We start from the raw sequence: 21796 nt of genomic DNA, 5'->3' as shown, positions 1-21796 counted from the left end.
AGAACCACAGGATCCAGCAGCAAAAGCCAACGCCACTCACTCATGCGGATTCAGAGGAAAAAAGTTTTTAAACGCTGGGTGCGTGTTTCATCCTCAGGCTCCTTCACAGAGACGCGCGCTGGTGCTGCGTGACACAAGCGCCGCCTAGTGGAGGAACGCGAAACTACAAGCAGCTCAACCAGCACCAGAAAATCCCTGCTTTTAAAAGTTCCGTTCAGCTTCAGTCCAAATAAAACGCCGAAAATATCGCGAAAGTATATTTATAACCAGACCAACGAAAGCCCGTAATTCTACGACAACCAACAGGCGCAACATCCGCTGCCTGTCTGCATCAGGCAGTCCCCATAATTAAGGATAGATCAAGTACACACACCTGAAATAATTTAATTTAAATGCGAGCCTCCAGATTAAATCATAATTGAAAGCGAAGAGATCAAGCCTTATTATTTTGTTTTAGTCATTTGATAATAAATGGAGGAGCGGAGCCCCCCCCCCCCCCGTGCTCTCATTATGCCGGCCCCGGCCACCTTACATAAGATTCATCTTGTGCTTAATAGGCTGCGAGGGGCGACACATGCAGCTCGGTCCATTATGATGCAAGGTTGAAATGGGCCGCTCGGCTGCTATCTGCATCTGAGTGTGTTCCCCGCTACCTCTAATCTGCTTATGATAATAAAGAAACAGCGGGGCCCTGCTGCTCCCTGAAAGCAAGGCCTCCAGCCAGCCGCGGGAATGGCCCCTGCATCCACAATCATCCCGAATTAAAGCCGCTGCTTGAAAAAGAAAAAAAAATACAGGGGAAACTAGCAGGGCGGCTCCCTCGGACCACTTGTAAAGAGACCCCACCCCCCACCTACCCTAAACACACACACACACAGACACACACACGCACACACACGCCAGGTTGAGATGAATCCTACACAACAAGCGGTACAAAAATACTGTTTTGTGGTTGCGCAAATATAGGATCTCTGCAAACATTGTGCGCAAAAATAAGAGAAAAGAAAAAAAGGCTTGCAACCTGCTGGAACTGAAACACAACGCATGCAAAAGTTGCGCATGACATGAAGTATAACTTTTACTTGTTGCATTAAAAATTGAGAGTTAATCCGGATAAAACGCGAATGAGCAACACGCCGAAAATATAGATAGTAACTGATGATAATGAAATTAAACAATATTGAGGTTTCTGGATGACCCAAAAGTCAGGTTCATTTATGATAAAATGTAATTTGCAGCCACTAGGGGCCGTGCCACGGGCTGAGGACGAACTAAACCTGCAGAAAAAAACATGAAACAGTCCGTTTTGGCATTTGATGTGCGGACAGAACGGGACGTGAAGTTCAAATAAAAACGCAGCGTTTGATATTTAGGCGCATGTGTGTTTAGAGTTAACACAACAAGCGCAAAACTAACAATTAACTCTCTTTTTTTTTATTAAACCACATTTCTGCATTAATATGGAAGACGTGAAGCTCAACGCCAAAAGGTCAGAAACAATAATTTACTTTAACCATAGTAAAAAAAATAAAAATAAAAAAGTAACTGTTGGCTAAAACTAAAATATGATTTAATGATTTACCTAAAATTATATGAAATAAACCCAACTGCTAAAAAAGGTTTTGTCAAAAATATGTATTATTTAGTCGCTATTACCGACTATAAGGGGGAGTAAATATATTGCATGAAATTGTTGTAAGGAACCAATGTCAACCATCACAGATGCGTGCTGTGTGTTCCTAAACTACCTCTGCGCGTTTAAAACCCAAAGCGGTCAAAAACATCTCTGAGTCAAGTTCCTAAAGCCATGCGGTGTCATTCCACAGCACAGACACGCAGCCACGCACACACACACACACGCGCGCGCACACACCGACTCAAACACACACTTACGCACGGACACGCAGACCCACGCGCTCTGCATCGCGCTGCAACTTACTGCCACTTTCTGGAGTTTTCATCCTCTCCTCTTGATTGGCAGAAATTAAACCAGACGCGGTTTCGAACCAACTTCCTCCGTCTCTTCAGCCAAAGACGCGGCCCCGGCGAGTCCGTCGCCGGCGGCGTCGGTGGCGGCGGTGCTCCGGTGCGCCGGTCCCTCGCCCTGCGCCCCCCCATCCCCGTGTCGCCGCCACCCTGCACAGCTCCCGGGAGTCGGCGCGGTTCGGACCCGGCCGCCGGTGCGCTCTGGCTCGGGCGCCGCAGTGCCGCGCAGCCCCGCTCTCCCTGTCTGCAGCTCCGCTCGTCTTCTCTCCGCAAGCCCTGCAACAAGAAAAAGCCGTTTATGGCGACGCACAATGTGAAAAGGGGGCCGATTTAAAAAGGAGAAGAATGCAAGCAAGAACAACAAAAGTCAGTTATAGCAAAGTCTGCGCCTCTCCTATCTTCCACCCCCTAGCTTAGCCCACATAATGAGCAGGAAAAAGCTTTATATTTTGTTCACTGGGTATTCACAGATAATTTGAAGCCATTGTTTCTGCCACAGATGGTTCTTTTTAATACAATAACGGTGCTCTTTGTGAATAGCGAGCCCACAATAAAAATCTAAAGCGTCCTCCTGAATAACCATTTTGTTCTCTCTTGTATAGGCCGAACAAAAGCGCCAGTGAGGTAATGGCCTGCCTTATTGAAAGCCTCAGAATGGGGATTTGATAAAGATTTTTTTTTCGCTCCTTTTTTTCTTTTTTCTTTTTGCAAAGTAAACGGCAATGTCAAAGAGAAAGTGACACGGGATGAAAAGGAAAAAAAGGCTCGAAAAGGTGCCTGCTGTTGCAAGTTCCACATATTATTATTATTATTATTATTATTATTATTATTATTATTATTATTATTATTATTATTATTATTATTTATTTATTTTTAATGTTTTTGTGCAAAAAAACTTGTGATGGGTTGCCTTTGAGTTGAAGCAGGAGCGGGTCAGGTGCAGGCAAGTTGTGGATTTTACAGTGGAGCTTAAATCCAGAATACATTAGCCTCCAAAGGTCTGCTTTGGATTTAAAACAGAATCATAATTTTGCATGGGGTGTGTCAAGTTGTGCTCCAACGAATTAAGGCTACATTCCTCGTACGTTTTCGCCCCCCTGCTTCTAATTCCATTCCTCTCTCTCTCTTTCTCTCTCTCTCTCTAGAAATAAAGAATATATTGCACGTCCTCAAAGCACCGATAAGGCACGCTGTGAAATGTCACAAATGCATGGATGTTAATGGGGGGAAATGAGTATGACTAATGTAGCCTGCTGGGGCCGGGATGCACGCCTGCACGCGTGTTCATCCAATACATCAGCCTCTCCAGGATGGGTCCTGCAGCCGTGTACGAGCCACCTCAGTCCGGCCTCAGTTGATGTAATTCGTAATTAACTCAAGGCTAATCAATAAAGCATTTAACAGACGCACAATGCACACACGGGGGATGATCCCAAGCCAAACATATTGGATGTCACTGATCGTTACAAGGTGAGAACACCCTGTCTGTCACAGGGCTGGAGGCTGGAGGGCAGCAGAAGAAGATAGGGGCACCAGGTGAAGGGATGAGGAGAGATGAATAGCTGCAAGGGGAGAGGGGAGAGGGGGGAGAATGGATAAAGGCCCAAATAATGGAGGAAGGGAAAGATGAACAGAGGGGAGCGAAGAATCCTATTTTAAAAATGGATCACACAGGTACACATGTAGTCAGTTCCCCCACCATGAAAACTAACCCTGCATCTAAATAAAGTCATTTATCTACACGAAAATACAGACTTCACATCCTCTACATCCGCCTCATAGCCATGCAGATATTTATTATAATGGTTAACCTTCAAAAATATCATCCAATCTTTTGCTAAATCATTTTTTATATATATAAATGATATATTCAAATGTGCAAAAGAGGGGACAAATGTTAAAAAAGAAACTTTAAAAAATCCCTTATAAAGCTTTAGGAATTTAGTTTATTTCAAATGATTATTATTTCTGTCCATGAAGCCGTCTTTCGTCGGAACCTAATAATTAAATCAGCTCTTCTGAGATAATGAAGTTTATTTTTTTTATTTTTAATTAGTTGCATTTAGTGACACACACTTAATATTTTTGGTGTCCTATTTCCCCGAAAACATTCCACATCCAAGTAGCGCTTTTCACAAGGCAGAATCTAATATTCTCAGAATCTTCCATTTCCCAAAAAGTCAAATGATTGCCACCTACATGAGTTTAAACAGCATAAAGCATAAAAATAAAAATCACCAAACTGTGACACGGTCGGCTCACGCTCGGCTTCGTGGAGGAATGAGATCTGCCTTAAAGCATCCGGGGTCAAAGTTGTCAACAGGCGACCGATGGGAATGCGGTGCAGAAACATGGAAGCAAAGATCAGACAGCAGCTCTGAGTTAAATAAAAAAAAGTGGTGGCAAGAGGAGCAAAGAAAGATGTGAAAACAAAAAAAAAAAGAAAAGGAGGGCAAGGATGACAGAGAAACCGGCAGAGAGATCAGTGCTCTCAGTGTAAAAAAGGCTTGGAAGTAACACAAATAGCCTCTTTGGCTTTATCTGATCAATCTGGGCCGTGCAATCTAAATCACAGTCACGGCGCTCATATTAGAGCGCGGCGGCACTTTTAATTATAAAACCATCCGCCGAGGATGGCGAATGTGATAGCATGTTTAAAAAAAAAAAAAAAAAAGATGGAGGAAGGAGGAAAAAAGCCCACCGGCACCATGGGAGCTTTTAGAAAGGCCTGAACCGTCGCTGAATGCTAATGTGTTTCACACCAAGGCTGCCCAGTGACAAACAGACACAACATTCACACGTGATTACGCACAAATGCGTGTTGCACATGCATGCTAACACTTCCATATGCATGAGAGCTGACACATTTGCAGCGTCTGTTTTGTGTGTTTGGTGTTTTTTTTTTTTTTGTGTGTGTGCGCAGTGCTGCCTGATGGACGAGCCACATTGGGCTTTTCTCCCTTTGTGTGTCTGTCTGCAAAAGCATAGTATGTGCTGTGAGTGAGTGAGTGTGTGTGTGTGTGTGTGTGTGTGTGTGTGTGCAGCAGACACATTGACACAGTATTCAGTGAAAAGGGAGGCCCTGGCTGAAGGAAACATGGCCAGCCAACTGTCAATCAAGCCACACGCACAAACATTACCACACACATACAAAACCGCCCATTCATTACCGCTGATATACTCGTCCTTGAGAGGAGATAGTTACGCAGTTAGAGGGGCCGTGTTCGGGTCCAGGCAAGGCTCTCAGCTTTACTTGAAGTCTGTTTGAGTTCACACGTGCTTTTTCTTTTTAAAGCCATGCGTTGTTGTTGTTGTTGTTTTTTTTTTGTTGTTGTTGCTGGAATCGATCTTTCCTGTCTTATGGTTTCCTGTCAGAATGGCATTTACCCGACCCGGAGAAGTGGTGCATTTACAGATACTGGCCCAAAATACGCTCCAAGCTTCACTGAGATAAAAAGTCCCCCCCCCCCGTCCCCCCGAGTAAAGTTTACTTTTACGCGCAGCAGTCATCACATCCCAAATACTGTGGCATTGTAATATCGTGGGATTTTATATGATGTATGAACATTTAAAAGTCCATAACTGTGACGTTTAAGGATAGTACCAGAGCTCTTTTCAAATAATACATCTTAAAAATGCTCCCTGCCTTATTCTGTTTGGGCCTCAGCAGGGTCACATGTCCAGTCATGCTGGGCGAAGAGTGTCTGGAATCTTAATTTCCATGTCTCGCCAGATTCAGATTCCTTTATTTCTGGACTTTGACTAGGCCGTTCCAACACATGGATGTTTTTAATCTCAACCTTTCAATTGTAGCTCCGACTGTATGTTCAGTGTTTTTGTTCAGGTGAGTCTCTGCTCCGACATCAAGTCCTCTGCATGTCTCTTTACAGTATTGCTCTTTATCTATCTCCATTATACGGAGATAGATTCCCTTTATCCCTGACCAGCTTCCCTGACCACAGCCACCATTTTCCCTTTTAGGAATGGTGTGTTCAGGGATATGTACTGTGTCAGTTTCTCACCACACATTTATTTATTTCCATATCACCCAGAAAGTTCATTGTTGAACCCATCTGACTATTATTAACTTCACTATTTGTCATTCATTTATAGTGTCTTTGTACAATGGCTTTATTTTTGATGAGGTTCAGGTTGCAGAGTCCATCCCTATGCGTTGTTTTAAAAACTATATATTTCTTTTCTTTCACTTCTTAAATCAGTGCTAGCTTGAGTTGATCTGTCACATAAGCCCGCCCACCACAAATAATAATAAAATAAAATGTAAAATTGTGTGACTTTATGTGACAAACTCCATGGTGTGAGAGTAGTTACTTCTGTAAGTCACCATATTTCTTTACATTAACCTTTCGATTTTCTTCCTTTTTTTTAAATCCTGAAAAATAAGTACCATATTCAACAACAATTAAACAAAAGCTAAAACACATTCACAACAATCTGAAGTTCTAAAAGAATGAAACAGAAGCATGAAAAAGTTGAAATTTAACTGCTTTAACCATATAAAGTATTATTATACAAGACAAAGTTATAATGAAAGCTATACTAAAAGCATATCGTTCCCACAGGTTCCCCTCATTTATGCAAGAATATATCAAAAAGGACAGAAATTTCAACTCCCACGTTTATTTCCTCGATGACATCAGTAGAAGTCATTCATATTGGCAGATTTTCAAAGTGTTCTTTAAAATAAACCAGCGGTGGCTCAAGCCCTGTCGGCATCAAAATTGCAGCAAAAACCTCTAGAGACAGTAAATATCAATTAAGAAAGAAAAAGGATTCAACAAATCTGCGTCAGACTTTTGATTTTTCAGCGTTTGCATTCATTTTATTGGGGTTTATGCACATTTGTGTTTGAATGTTTTTAACCATTTGGCCTAAATGTGACTTCATGCTGGTCTCCTATTGGTTACTGGGTGCAGCTCTCTGCAGCTGTAGCCAATCAGCACATTTTGTGTAATTCTTCATCCAGTCAGATTAATTAATCTTTCCCGCCAATCAAAGTTGCATCCCTGGCATCTTAGATGTGCAAGCACAAATGTCACTCACACATACGGGTGCAGACGGGTGCAACGACAATGAAAAGACAGGAGAGAATGGCGACAATGACAACAAAATTTGGTCATTTACTTACAAAATAATAATTTCACAAGGCTTTTGCTGGAGGAAAAAGCAGATAAAGGAATTTTGAGCGGATCGACAGGAATTCAAAGTCCAGCAGTAGACAAGAGAGCATGGACAGGTTTTTTTTTAAGTAGAGTTTATTGACACCAGCCAGCACTGAAATAAACATTTACTCAATGAATCAACCAAGTCAAATGTTTATAGGGTCAGAGGGTCAAGCAGAAACTCCTCCTAAAGAGTTCATCGTTAACACGAACGAAGTTGAAGAGAACTTTAGCTGCCGTGGAGAGTCCGACGATGAAGGTTTGACTCAACTGACCCATTCCGCATGAAGATGCGACACACAGCTGTCAAGTTTCTGTCCGGAAAAGACAACTTTTCTCAAAAGAGAGAGAGAGAAAAAAAAGCCTTTAAAAATGCAAGTGTGCACATAAATTTTCATATCTAAACAGCCCTATTCAACCCATCCGCCTGGATATGGGCATGGCTGCTCTCAGAAAGGCTCGGGACAGAGGGTGGGAAGTCAAGGATTAAGGCTTTGAAGATACCAAAGTGCTGACCACCAGCAGAGAGCATCCGGCTGGTCAGTCCGGCCGTTGTTTGCTCAGGAGGCGCCGGGAAGATACACGGACACAGCTGTCAGGTATTTGCTGAACAACACACTTTGTTGGCATCTCATTATTAGGGAGAGAATATCAAACAGTCTGAGCAGACCAGCAGAGAAATTCTTCGCCAACTTATCAGGCCCACAGTCCCTCAGCTTAGTCCAACCCTTCTGATAATGCTTCACGATGACTTTATTGATCGCAAAACTGCAGAATCTCCAAAAAAAGACGTAAAAACAACATAAAAACAACGTAGTCTTTAACCCTCCTGTTGTCCTCGGGTCAAAATGACCCGCCACTGTTTTAAAACCCCCCAAAAAATCCACTAAATGTTATTTTTTTAACTTGAGATTTTAAGACTTTGCCTAGATTGGCCAAAACAATAGAAATAGTTAAATGTTGCTTTTATTCACATTTCCAAGTAAGCTGTACAAAAAAATTTACAAAGATGGTCTTCGGGTCAAAATGACCCGTGAGCCAAATAGAGTTGAAATCAAGGCCACAGAGTTATTTACAAACCACAGAATGTTACAAAGTTTTAGCTGTGTCTCAGATCAATCAGTAGCAGAAGTAAACAAGGCAAATCAGGTGGTGTTCTCGCAGACTTCAGAAGACCACCTGTTATTTCTAGAGGTTATAAAGGTCCTGCATAGCAGGACCCTGAATTGTGTCTGTGCTGAAGCCATGAGTGTGCGTTACAACACTGAAGAGCCTTTAGAGGTGATTTTCTCACATGTCCAGCAAGACAACTCTGATTCAGAAGAGGAAGTAGAGGATGTATCCGAAGAAGATGGAGAGGAATACAACCCAGAGCATGATGAATCATCTTCAGAAGAAGAAGAAAACCTTGAAGCTGAAAGTGAGACTTTCCTTTCAAAAAATGGCAAAATAACATGGTCCTCAGCAGCATATGACCAACACGGCAGGCATGCAGAACAAAACATTGTAAAGATGACCCCAGGACCCACAAGGTATGCCGTTTCTCATGCCCATGATATTTTTTCTACATTCGAGGCGTGGACAACCTAGATAAGGTGATTGGGACATATAGCTGCAGAAGAATGACTGCACGCTGGCCCCTGGTCATCTTCCACAACATCATTGATGTGTCCTCCTACAATGCCTTTGTGATTTGGAGAGAGATCAACCCAACCTGGATGTCTTGTAAGCACAACAAGAGGAGGGTGTTCCTGGAGCAGCTAGGAAAGGCACTTGTAACTCCACTCATTGAAAGAAGGAAGCATGTCCCCCGCACAGAAGCCTCAGCAGCAGTTGTAAAAGCTATTCAGAGTGCAGCAGCTCCTGATCAACCTGAGAATCCATCTACCACAGCCACTTCCCCAGCTAGGGCAAGTAAGAGGAAGAGATGTCAGTTCTGCCCTCAAAAGAAGGACTGTAAAACACATACTATGTGCTGCAGGTGTAAGAAATATATCTGCAAAGGCTGTGCACTTGCATACTGCCCTACATGTGCTAGTTAGTTGAATGGGTTATGTTATTTTTCATATTTTTGTATTGTACATTCTCTTAAATTGTTCACTGGAGAAAAGTAACAGAAAATGAGTCATTGAGATGAATAAAAATGCATTCGAAACTCCTTTTTGCACATTTTTTTCTTTTCCCAGCTATAGAAATTCAAGTGGGGAGGAAAAACTCAAGTATTCACACATTTTGTGGTCAATTACAATATACAAGATGAAATTTGTTGTTTAAAATTCAATTAAGCTGCTTATATTGGGGGTTTAGTGAAGACGGGTCATTTTGACCCGGAGGACACAGGGTGTATACAGAAAATGAGGACAACAGGAGGGTTAATGAAGGTTCCTTATGAAATGCACAATATTTTTTTTTTGCTTTTTACAAGTAGATATTTTTTTCCGTTTGATGACAGGACAGCATGCAATTTTGGCAAAATGGCGTTCTCCTTTGCAGCGAGGACTAGAGGAGCCGGATCAACACGAGGCATTTCCTGCTACACCATACAAGCCTCACTCTGAAGACACAAGAAGATCGTACGATACAGAAATCCAAAAACCTAATTTAAGCATCTCGTTAAACTCTGTAGAAAACCAGTCAGCATTCAGGTCTATATTTAAGATTAAAAAACAGCACAACACAGGATGAAGATGTGACCACAGCCACGGCTGCATGCTTCGATCATCTTGATGATAATTAAACGTTCATCCATGTCAGTAATAGTTTTTATACTTTCCAAATGCTTGATTGCAAACACGGACAATTCAAAGGCCTCTTAATGGCAAAAAGACAATAACTGACAGATGGTTTCTAGTTCTCAGGTCAGGGGTTTTCTAACCGCTGACATGCTGAATATTAAAATGCTTAACGATTAAACGGATGACAAGCTGGATGACAACATGACATCAGACATATACCCCCTAAATTAAGGTTCATTTAAAAGCATGCCCAGCTTAGTTGATAGACGGCTAATAATGATGCACTCGCATAAGAACGTGCGTTTCTGAATTTGTTATTGATGGCCTATAAACCACATCATCCGTCAGGATGAGGAAGAAATTAAGATCAGAACATCAGATCCACAGATCTGCCTGATGAATGAGGAAATCTCCACTGAAGACGTCCGCGAGTAATGAAGTCCGATTATCGGAAACGGCTCAAAGGGAGACTTATCTTTTGAGTGACATTAAGAAATATGGTGCGGACGCTGTTACAGAGACGACCAGGAGCAGACCAGAAACAAAGCAGCATGGCATGACGGGAGGAGGTAGACGTAAAAGAGAAAGACGCAGCATCACTGGGACGTCAGGTCACTCTCAAACAGGTATAAGTCGGTCGCACAGTGGTTCAGCAGGCCTGTGAGTGACTGAAGTTCAGCGTAAAGCTCTGGTTTTGATCCAATAAATGGCAGATAAAAAGAAAAGGCTCGCATTCAAACTGTTTCTAATAAAAAAAAAAGGATCTGACCACTGGTCATCCACAGCTGATGACAAATACTCAGCAATATGTGTAACATCTGATTAACATCTGATTTAAACAGTTTGCATTTCCCCTAAATTTCAGAATACAATTATGAATTCATTTGGGGTTTGGGTGAATTGCTCTTGAGATTATAGGAACTGTTAGCAGCAATGATGCAATCTCTTAAAATATATGTTACAGGTTAAACTGTTTATCTAATATCTGATGCTACATCTATGTTTTACTGGCGTCACCCTTTAAATTAAAGGAATTAATAGTTTTTAAAGCAGGAGGTTGTGACAGAGATTGCTTTTATGGCAGTATATGGTAACTAATCCAGCACCTTTAAACTGAAAATTATTCACACCACTGATAGATTTAGGTTACAAGTTATTTTACAAACATTTCTTCTCAAACTAGACATAATATTGACTTTTTGAGCCACAATCCGAATCTGACAGAGAATCTTGGGAGGGAGCCAGAGATTAGGGTGGTGGCAAGAAGGCCATCCAACATTGAATACTTAGAGTTCATAATGAAAAACTATGAAAATACCAGTGGATATATGCAAAGAGCTGGTTAGCAACTATCAGAATGATTTGATGGATTTAATGCCAATAAAGAGGTTTTTATTGATCTTTGCAAAGGGGATTAAAAAAGATGTTTTATTATTACTTCAAATAAGAAACAAGCTTCCTGGTTGAATGAAAATAATAGATATAATAACGATAGATAAATAAAATAGTAATAAAAGCTATTTTGGGCTTAATAGTAAAAATTATCACAGGGCCTCTCTCCATCAGCTTCCTGACCGACCGCCAGCAGCAGTGAGGCTGTGGAGCATCTTCTCCACCCATCCCAACAACATGGGTCACAAATGTAACTTTTGTTGTTTTCTGTTTTAATGCATTAAATATCTTGTTCTGAAGATTACCTACAATATATATATATATATATATATATATATATATATATATATATATATACACACACACACACATATATATATATATATATATATATATATATATATATATATATATATATATATATATATATATATATATATACACACACACACACACACACACACATACATATATATATATATATATATATATATATATATATATATATATATATATATATATATATATATATATGGGTTGATTTATAACATCTAACACTGGTTTCTAACATCTAGAATGTTTCAACATTGCTACATATTTTTAACTATAATATTAACAACGATACAAATGACTTTTAGCCCGACTTGTACCGGCTGTCAGCTTTTTACTAGCTATGAACCTCATAATAATATCAATCCATCAATATTAAAGAAAAACTTCAATCACATTAAGTTTTGTACTCTTTGGGAGTTTATTAATAGTATTCGTCATGTTACTGACCGCAGGTACAGACCAAACACCAGGGGGTGCTGTTGTCACATTTAGAATGATTTAGAAGGTCTGTATTTTCTGAAGAAGGCAGATCTTGGGCCCCCTGCAGTATCTTCATGGCCACACCCCACTGCTTGAGAAGCACTGCTGTACACTAACAACTGCGCATCTGTGGACCCGTCTGTGAAACTGTGAAGTTTGCAAATGACACAGCCATCATTGGTCTGATCCAAGATGGCGCTGAGCCTGAATACAGACAGGAAGTAGATCGGCTGGAGCTAAACTCACTAAAGACTTTTGAAGTGACGGTAGGCTTCAGGAGAACCCCCTACAATCTGCGTCTCTCTAGGAACCACCCTCTCTCTGGACTTGAGATGGTCCTCACACATTTACACCATCAGTAAGAAGATCCAACAGAGACCTAAGAAGGACAACCTTCCTCAGGAGCTACTGATCTTCTACACATCATTGAGTCGCTCTTCTGTTCATCCATCTCTGTGTGGTTCCGTTCATCCACAAAACTTGACAGGTCCAAGCATCAATGAGCAACTAGAGCAGCACAGAGGATCGTCAGGAGAGACCTTCCATCCGTCCATGACCTGTACAGCTCCAGGGCCAGTAAAAGCACTGCTAGAATAGCTCTGGAACCAACTCAGACTTATTCAGACTTCTACCCTCAGGTCGGCATTGCAGATGTCTAAAGAGAGCCAACCTGGAACTAGCTTCTTTCCCCAGATGAACACCTTACAGTCAGGGTAGCCGGCTATTCTACTGTGAAAATCAACGAGGACAGAACAACAGAATTAACACCAACAGGTCTAAAGAAGTCAAAGAATCAATGTCTAGATGTCATATAATTTGTCTTTGCTTTTGCAAAGTAAGCCCAGTCTGTCTATTGACATGGTCATGACTAAAAAAAACCTCAACCGTCATGTTTCTGGGAAGTTTCTTGACCCACATCAAGAATCGGACTCAGGACTCAAAATATCTTGAGTTAAAAGGTGTATTTACAAGAAAATGCATGATAAACAGTGCCATAAAGGAGGCTTCTGTAAAAAGGCTTTAGAGTTGTCTGGAGGCAGAGAGGTGGAACCAGAGGTGAACTGGATGAAGTTGGGATCCTGGTGGTAGAGGGTGAAGACTGCTATGTGAGCTTGGGTTCCAGCAAGCATCCCAGTGTGAGTGTAGAGCAGATGGAGGTTTGAGATCCAGATAGAGTTGGCAACAGGAGGGCACAGGATGGACCACCGTGGGAATATTTCCAGAGAGATATGTCATGGAGATGTTTGTAGGAGAGATTAGCTGTGTCAATTGTTACCATCTTGCTTTCTGATAGTTTTACACTAACGCCGGCAGGTAGCGCACAGCAATGTTTGTATCTGATGATTGCTCCCAGTGCAAAAATTCATTTCAGACTCAAAAAGGACTAGGCAAATATTTAATCTTTCTCCTATTTTAACTTCCTTTCATTGGCTTCCTGTTAAATCAAAAATAGAATTTAAAATTCTCCTGCTAACGTATAAAGCCCTTAATAATCAAGCTCCATCATATATCAGAGCTCTGATTACCCCGTATGTTCCTAACAGAGCACTTCGCTCTCAGACTGCAGGTCTGCTGGTGGTTCCTAGAGTCTCTAAAAGTAGAATGGGAGGCAGATCCTTTAGCTATCAGGCTCCTCTCCTGTGAAACCAACTCCCAGTTTTGGTCCGCTAGGCAGACACCCCGTCTACTTTTAAGACTAATCTTAAAACTTTCCTTTTTGACAAAGCTTATAGTTAGAGTGGCTTAGGTTACCCTGAGCTATCACTGTAGCTCAGGCTTAGGCTGCTGGAGGACATCAGGGTCTGTTTTTCACAATCGGCTGAGTTCTCCTACTGTTCTCCAATTTGCATTGTTTGTTGCTATTTTAACTTCTAACTTTATGTTCCCTACATCTTTTTATGGTAGGTTCTGGCCTGGAGTTCTGTTTAGCTGTGACACCACCCAGGGGGCAGATAATCTGCCTTTACCCTTTCTAACATAAAAAGATTCTGGATAAATGTGTGCTTCTGTGCTTTCTGTGTCTCTGCTCTGTCTTCAATTAACCACACTCAGTCGAGGCAGATGACCGTTCACACTGAACCTGGTTCTGGTTCTGATGGAGGTATATTCCTGTTAAAGAGGAGATTTCCTCTCCACCATTGCTGCATGCATGCTCAGTATGAGGGATTGCTGTAAAGTCAGTGGCACAATGCAGGCGACTGTCCACCGTTACTACATCCTCATCCAGGAAGAGTGAATGCTGCAAGTTAATGGTTTGATGCAATCTGCTTTTTTTGTCTTTGACAGAAAACTTTTTAAACAATTTTTCGGAATGATTTGATAGAATTCACTTTTTTAAACTCCCTTGAGATGACATGTCTTGAATTAGCGTTATATAAATAAACTGATTTGAACTTAAATTGGTCGAAATGTGATCTTAAAATTAAACTCCTTTTCTAAGCCTCTCTTACACACACGCTTTGAATCGGCCCGGCGTGCAAACCCTCAGCAACAAACACGTTCCTCTGCACGCACAGATACACAAGAAGCTATATTACACATGTACACATATAGGATATGTCACACTTCCTCCATCATACAATCGTCCGTCTCCTCTCTCATCTCTGTCGCTGCCACTGCTCGTTTTGTTTACAAGCCAATTTGAATGAGAATGGATCCCTCTCGGATGTTTCTAGAAAGCGGTCTAATCCACGCTGGCTGCTGCGAAGCCTCGGCCCTTTGTTTGGGATTACTGCAGCTTAGCGCTAGCTAACAATGAAGAGATGAGCAGCTCACCTCATCACCGTTAATGAAGTGTGGAGAGTCATTTAGCTGCTAGCTAGCTGCTACCGAGCCGTGATGATACCTTCACACACCCCTGCACATCACCCCCCCCCCAGACACACACACACACAAACACATGGATAGCTCCACATATACAAACTTGTTTTTCATATGCGATCAGGCAGACTGACTATATTTAATTAGAAATGTTGTCGTTGTCACAGAAACACGTGCATTTTAGCTCATGTTTCAATAGGCAATAAATTCATTAAGTAGCTTCAAAATATCAATGTATGAACTTAATAGGTGCAACTACTTGCCCATCTTGAATCTAGACCAAAAGTACTTTTTATGCCGTACAAATGTGATCCTAAGAGCAATGGCTCAATTTTTAAATTGCTCTCTTAATGTAATTTTAAGCTGCAACAATTGAACATTTCTAATAAATTGTAATACGTTGATAACTGTAAACCGTCCAATGGCTGCCATGAATGTTATCTGTAATTTTATGTAAAAGGTGAGACGCCAAATTCCACTTTTTTTTTGTCACTCTAGTAAACTTGCACATTGACACATTCACGGCACGAAGCCACAATGGCCTTATGTTAGAGTTTCAAATGATTCTACTGCGCAGCCCGTTCCCGTTTGAAGGACTTCAAAACCGATGTTTTAGATTCAGTTTTTCACAGAACCACTTTTCAAGGCAACACTTTTGCTCCATTGTTGCTGGAAATTGCCTCCAGTAATGGAGGCTGTTAGGGCCATTTTAGGTTCAAGCAATATTACAATTTCTTTTCATTTCATTAAAGATATCAATGCAAACATGCATTATAAAATAGGCAGGACCATGATTTGAACTAAAATATAACACAATATTTAGTCATTTACCCTGATCACAGTAATAGTTCATTGAAGTTTTTCTTCTAATCATTTCCCCTCTGAGGTTGTGCAGGTAGTTGAACACATAGAAATTGAGCAAGAGGATGGCTTTTATCAAATGACATATATGACTGTGAGTAGATGTTCCTAACAAACATATGTATTTACTGATGGGAAATAAAGGAAAAGGTTGCAGTTTGGTATGTTTAGATTGCTAACGTCTAATAGCTTTCTGCTCTTGCTACCTTAACCTCATCTCTGGTACAAAATTAATGTGTGTAATAAATATAATATTCTAAGATGTTTAAACATTTAAGAATGCAGGGAGATAAATCTGAACAAATGCTACAACTAATTCTAAATTAATGAAGCCTATTTCTGTTTGGCATGCAAATTCCCACACCTACGGCTTCCTTTAGCGCTGTGGGCTTACCCTGACATGTTTCTCTCCACTGTTGCCACATCCTTGCTCAGAGTGCAAAGTAAACATGATCCATTATGCAATTTTTCCTCAGGAAGCTTTTACCAATTTTAACAAAACTATCTTCTGAATTTGAACGTATTTTATTTTATAACATTATCTAAAATGATCTGGACAAAAATTGGTCCAAATAGTTTTCTGTAAAACTGGAAGTTATTTCAACCTGTTTGTCTTGCAAAGTGCCTTGAGATGATGTTTGTTGGGAACTGGCTCTATCCAGCTAATAGACTAGAAAAAGTAAGTAAACTTTTCTTGAATTAGTGTATTTTGCCTTGATTTGAGCAGATAAATAAGACTTTATACCAATGGAATGAATATTTTCACTTGAAATAAGATGATGGAGATAAATTGTCCCTATTTTCAGTGAAAAGATCTTATTCCATTGGTAACAAGTCTTATTTACCTGCTCAAATCAAAGAAAAATACACTCATTTCAAGATACTCTTACTTACTTTTAGTTCCCTTTTTGCAGTGTTAACCTTGCTAAATAGTTTCAGAGCCCAGATCAGATCAGAAAAAAACAAACAAATAAGAGTTTGTCAGTGTAAATGAGTGAAACAGATAAGAGAAACAACATATGAATAAATTAATCAATCAGTTGATGAAAAGTAACCGAAAATACAAAAATTAATGCAATTTATACTTATTTAATCTCAGCAATTTCATACTGTCAGTAATAGTATTCCTTCACTAAGAGCATAAAGTTCTTATGTGTGTCTTACAGTTTTCTGCTATGTTTACCTTGCATTTAATGATAAAAGAAATTATTCTTGAAGGTTCAGGCTAAATTTGGTTCGTCAGGTCTGGGGGAAAAGGCAACAGTTTATGAACTTTCCTTGTGTTGTTAACAATCAATGCTGAACAGACTAAATATTCTACAATCTGCAAGATTATCCTTTGTTAAATACAGTCACCTCATATTCTGGCGCATAAGCTAATGCTAGAATTACTTCAGAAACATGCACACTTCAAATGGCGGCACATCCTTTTTTTTTAGCGACCAATAAGCTCTCTAAACAGAAAAAAAAACTAGGCTTTTCTTCCGGAATGTGTTGATGCTTCAAACACAAGCGAAACCCACACATTAATGCCCGCTGGTGTGTGTGTGTGCGTGTTAGCGAACATAAGCCATGGTCACCAGGGTAGAGAGGCACCAAGGCAACAGGAGATCCAGGAAGATTTAGGCTTGGCAGAAGCACACAGAGATTGCAGCGGTCCACACTGAGAGTATGTTGGCATGTCTTCTAACAAAGTGCCTGAGCCTGGTATCTGATTAGTGAAGAGAAGGAGGGAGAGGTGAGAGCAGAGAGAGAGAGAGGGGAGAGTTTTCATGTTCATCCAGGTTTGTGGATGAGCTTGACAGATTCAAACCTCTGTGATGCATTTGGATGGTTGGTGAGGGGCTGGCTCTCTTGTGGTTACATACCAGTACCCCCCCCCCCCCAGCCTTTCCATATGCTGGAACATGAGACGCATGTAGGTACAAGCAAGGTTGGGTAAATGTGACCATGTTCAACACATTTTCCTCATTTTAGACGCAATTTAAATCTCACCATTACAGTTTCTTCATAATCTGGGAACGCAAAGGGTGTTTATATTTTTGGGACATACAAAATGTACTAAATAATTAAAAAACACACAAATTAATTAATATTTATGTCAGACAAGAAATAGTTTTGATCAATTTTGGAACTCCTGTGTGGATTTCCGAAAGATCACACAAGAAAAATGATATACGCCATCTAGTTTTAAAAAGGTATGTAGATATTTGTTTTCTATGCACATATCAGACTTTTTGTGAAAAGCTGGACATTGGTTGTCACAGCTTGTTTTGATACAGGAAGACCTTAGCTTGATAAGTTAACACTTCTGACATACACGTTAATCTTTGATAGTTGCTTTGTTACACAGTTTGCTTGCGTCATTAGTACTTCACCTGTTTTTACATGTTTTACTTTTGTCATTATGTCTCTTCCTACTTTCTTTTTGTACCTGTCTGCCAAATACAACAAAAAATGTGTATTACCAGTCCATATCAGCTGTTCTGTTGGTAGTTAAGCTTCTTGATAAAATTTTGATACTAAAAACATCCTAAAATGTTATGCAATATTCAGTTTTACTTTACGTTATTTTCTGAAGACTTTATTTTACACCCTAAGTGCATTCACGGTGGTTCTGATCCCTTGAAAAACTAGTCAACTTGTTTGAGAAAAAAAAAGATAAGATTGATTGATCAAACCTAAATGACCTCCTGTTTGTGGATAATATTAAGATTCATAAAATATTAATTTACAGGAAATGTTGTATATAGGAAGTTACTATAAAAATAACCAGCAGTCCCATTACATACAAATTATCTCCTGGGTGTCATGATTCACATTTTATTGTTTATGGTTATTTCCTACTGGCACTAAAGGTGCTCCATATAGAGTGTGTGTGTATATATATATATATATATATATATATATATATATATATATATATATATATATATATATATATATATATATATATATAAATAATTTATTTATCTTTTTCTATTGACTTGTAATCTTTTTGTTTGTTAGTCTTTAGCTTTTGCTTTTTTAGCATCCTGTTTCATTTCAGGCTGTGAGTTAATTTCAGTGTTTAGTCGCCTCATCAGTCAGACCTGGTTCTCATGCCACTCATCCACGCTCCAAAGCCTGTCAGCTTCTTTACATCCTCACCAGTTTCTTTTCTTCACTACTGCCTCTCTTTCTCTTGAGCCTGTTCCCTGGTTTTTGTACTTGGGTCCAACCACACCACAACATCTACCCGTCACCATCCCCTGATGTTTAACTTATCGTTAGTTAAATTTCCTGGGCATCGTGCATTTTTCTGTTTTTTATCCTTTTTTGTGTTGATTATCAGTTTGTAGATTTATTTTTTTCATTCTTGTTTCCTGTCATTATTTAGTAGTCTGTTCATTATGAATTTAGTTAGTTTATTTTCAAAGTCTGTTTATTCATTGTTTTTTGGGGTTTTTTTGTATTCTCATTAGATTTTGTTTCAGATTCTGTCTCATTTCTTGTTTGGTCACAGGTTCCTTCAGTCATGGTTTGTGGAGTGAGGACCCAGATGCAGACCCAGTAAATGGGGTAAGGACATTTATTAGAAGAAAATGGATCACAGGCATGAAAAGAAAGCTGTAACAAACAACATGAAATGAGACTGCTTAAATACTGAGAGGATAGGGAGAGAGAAAGCAAGAGAACCAGGTGGAGTTGATCAGGTGATTAGTGAACTCAGGTGAGACCAAGCAGAGGAAATGGGAGAGGAAAGAAATGGTAGGAGACCAGGACAAAACCAGAGGCTAACAGGAATACAAAACCCACAATGAATAAACCGACCCCAAAAAAATTAAATCAACTGCCAACTGAACTAAAGATAGGCAGGAAAACAAGATATCTAACAGAAACAAAAATTTCTGTAAATAATTTAGTAAATAATAACAGCAAACTAGAAGAAAAGAACAAACTAAAGACTAATAAACAATACAAAAAGGGTGAAAAAAACAGACCCCCAGGCAGCTAAACTAACCAAAAGGTAAACACCCGGGGATCGGGACAATAACACACTGTGGGCACAAATTAAAACACAGCAAACAAAACATCTCTTGGCTTTTGAAGCCACCAGTGTTGAGTTTGACGAGTCCAAAATGACCAAATTATGAAATTCTGAACGGGTAAAATTATTAGTACCTTAATCAGGTCATGAATTAAATCAAACAAGCAAAAAAAAAAAAAAAAAAAAAAAGAGGATGCAGCTCCAACCATGAATTTCTTCAATTGGTTACAAGTAACTGAATCAACTACATTTATTTAGTTTACAAATGTTAAGTTCATCCATTGTAAATAAATTAAGTTGAGTAAACCTAATTCAATTGCTTGTTACCAGTTAAGTTGGAGCTGAATTCTCTTTTTACAGCGATAGGTGGTATTGCCAAAAATACAGTTGGGCAAACCATTTAGACAAATAAAAAAAAAAGTTGCCTTTAGTCTTAAGGAGTTCAAGCTTACATGTTTGACTTAAAACTTATGTCACAGTGAACGGGTCAATGATCATCTTCACCATCTTAACAGGTTAGACTCTTATGCTGCCACCAGAATACAAGTAAACCCCATTTAAAGGAAGAATTTCATTTAAAATTATGCATAAAGAGAAAAAATTAGATATATTAAAACTGACATATTTCAAAATACTCCACCCACTTGTCCTTTGTGACTGAGTAGAATTATGTGAGCTCAACCAATCACACCAAAGAACATTGCTTGGTTTATCACAGACTTTTTGTTCTTGTTGTTCTCATGTTGTTTTGTAATAAAATATATGAGCAGGATTAGTTTAAATAAAAACATTAGGAAGAAGATACAACAGACTGCATCAGTTAAGAGTCTTTAACATTTTTTTAAAGGCCACAAGCAAAATTCAAATTGCTAAATGAAATATCCAGCTATGGAGCACAGAAGAGTCAAGCTGATTTTATTCAGACTGTACTAAAAAGCAAAAGCTCGGCATTTTTCTGGCTCCTGATCGTTAGAATCACACAGTCAACACGCCGCCCGGTCATAAACGGCTCACTGTTTATTTTACAGCCGAGAAACTTGGCACCTCTCCGACAATGTGTGCATTCAGGAAACGCCGGTCAGAGCAAGAAGTGGCTTAATGATCCCTGAACACACTTACACGTACTTGTAGCCGTCCTCTTTAAACACCGTCCGCTGAATTTCACAACCAGCGTTCAAAAGACACAGAATGCCTTGCAGAGCCCGGGAAAATAAATCTAGCCTGTTTGTCTAACGCAGACTGTCTTTATTACTGTGTGCCAAACATGCAGCGTTGAAAGGCCTGAAAGGTGAAACGGAGGTAGAACAGAATCAGTCCCAGCGTAAAGTTTCCAGTGAAAAGTTAAACTTAGACACAACTTGCGGCATAAAAAGGCCCTGAAGCGTACGCTCACTGCGGTTTGAGAGAGCAGGGGGTTTCAGATGTGTTTTAGCCCCCTCCCATTGACGTATCAACAGTCTTGGGTGGTATCGTGTCGGCTGCATTGCAGAAGTGAGTGCAAACAACACTTTTCTTAGTTAAACTGATTTGTCATTGCACAGCGGGGCAGTTTTTAGCACTGTTGCCTTGCAGCACGAGGATCCCAGGTCGACTTTCTGGACAGGCGCCATGTTGCATGGAGTTTGCATCTTCGGCTCGTCCTTATGTTGCTCCTTCTGTTAATTAATCAAGTCCAATGTTGTTACATATAAGGTCATACATGGTACAATGGGCAGAGAAGTGCTTTTGGTCATTTGTCCTCCGGGTCTGAATGCATCCAAGCCACCCTGAACCTACGTGAAGAAGCAATTGCTTGGGGTCAACAACTGCATCAAGCATCTGTGGTAATTGGCAAAGAGTCTCTACACTGCAGTATAAAAATGTGGGCATCTCTTCTTGGCAAAATGATACAAATTCAGCCACATTGTTTTAGGTTATTTCACAGCATCACACCGGACTATGACTAGAGCACTCCAAACCTTTTTTAGCCATTCAGA

The 21796-nt window shown here is 39.9% G+C and overlaps 1 long non-coding RNA gene across 5 annotated transcripts in view; it reads right to left on the bottom strand.

Moving 5' to 3' along the window:
• LOC105936977 overlaps window positions 1-21796 on the bottom strand; it is a 233363-nt gene that overhangs the window by 58481 nt on the left and 153086 nt on the right. For 4 of the 5 annotated variants that reach the window (XR_004931645.1, XR_004931646.1, XR_004931647.1 and 1 more), the window contains exon 2: window positions 1940-2262. This is a non-coding gene — a long non-coding RNA (uncharacterized LOC105936977). Of the gene's footprint in view, window positions 1-1939; window positions 2263-4224; window positions 4242-21796 lie in introns of those variants that run through there. The other variant, XR_004931648.1, reaches the window with a different exon arrangement.

This window comes from Fundulus heteroclitus, chromosome 9 (assembly GCF_011125445.2).
Source record: "Fundulus heteroclitus isolate FHET01 chromosome 9, MU-UCD_Fhet_4.1, whole genome shotgun sequence".
NCBI classification, from domain to species: Eukaryota; Metazoa; Chordata; class Actinopteri; order Cyprinodontiformes; family Fundulidae; genus Fundulus; species Fundulus heteroclitus.
The sequence above is the reverse complement of the archived record's forward strand: the minus strand, read 5'-3'. Positions and strand labels throughout refer to the sequence as shown.